General features: G+C 43.2%; 1 non-coding gene across 1 annotated transcript; it reads right to left on the reverse strand.

Moving 5' to 3' along the window:
• Window positions 1-297: 297 nt before the first annotated feature.
• On the reverse strand, window positions 298-404 carry LOC118479943. Its single transcript, XR_004861585.1, has one exon. It is a non-coding gene; the product is annotated as a small nucleolar RNA R71 (small nucleolar RNA).
• Between the last annotated feature and the right edge of the window lie 645 nt (window positions 405-1049).

Genomic DNA, 1049 nt, shown 5'->3' on the forward strand with positions numbered 1-1049 from the left:
GAAGCCAATAACTTCGAACTTCGGCCGCATTTGATACAAATGCTCCAAAACTCCGCAACCTTCCATGGGCTTGCGGACGAGGATCCCCATCTACATATTACTAATTTCTTAGAAATTTGTGATACCTTTTGGATCAATGGAGCATCAAATGACGCCATCCGCCTTCAAATGTTTCCTTTATCACTAAAAGACCGAGCAAAAGCTTGGCTCAACGCCCTCCCAGCTGGATCGGTAAACACTTGGGATGAACTAGCCCAAAAATTTCTATATAAGTATTTCCCTCCCGCTAAAACGGCTAAATTAATGACTGAAATTAATACATATTCACAAGAGGACGGGGAATCCTTATATGAAACTTGGGAAAGGTTCAAGGAACTATTGCGAAAGTGTCCACATCATGGCCTTGCGATATGGCAACAAGTATCCACTTTCTATAATGGGTTGTTGCCACACACAAGGCACACACTTGACTCTAGCTCCGGGGGACTTTTAGGTAATCGCCGCCCGCATGAAATATATATATAATCAAATTGAGGAAATTGCTCAAACCAATTTTCAGTGGCACACCCCCCGAGGCAATAAATCTATTGCCCCGGGCGCCCATAAGGTTGATGAAAGCACTTCTTTACAAGCCCAGATCGAGGCCCTTTCTTCAAAAATAAAAAAATTGGAAATGACAAAAACGGTCTCGGTTATGGCTTGTGAAGGGTGTGGTGGGCCACATGAAAATTGGAGTTGTATGAAAGAAACAGACGATCAACAAGAGTCGGTAAGCTACATTGATAATAGACCTAGGCCGTCGGGTCCTCCAACGGGCACTTACAACCAAGGGTGGCGAAACCACCCAAACCTTGGTTGGAGAGAGCCCGGCAATAGTAGTAACCAACAAACCCAACGAACAAACTTTCAACAACCAAGAAATGAGTCACAAAATTTCACTCAACAACAAGGTGGACGAGAAAGGCTTGAAGATACTGTATCTCGCCTCATCTCCGACACTGAAAAGAAAAACTCGGAAAGGTTTCTACAATTATAATCAAATTTTAGAA

Source organism: Helianthus annuus, chromosome 6 (genome assembly GCF_002127325.2).
Source record: "Helianthus annuus cultivar XRQ/B chromosome 6, HanXRQr2.0-SUNRISE, whole genome shotgun sequence".
Classification (NCBI taxonomy): domain Eukaryota; kingdom Viridiplantae; phylum Streptophyta; class Magnoliopsida; order Asterales; family Asteraceae; genus Helianthus; species Helianthus annuus.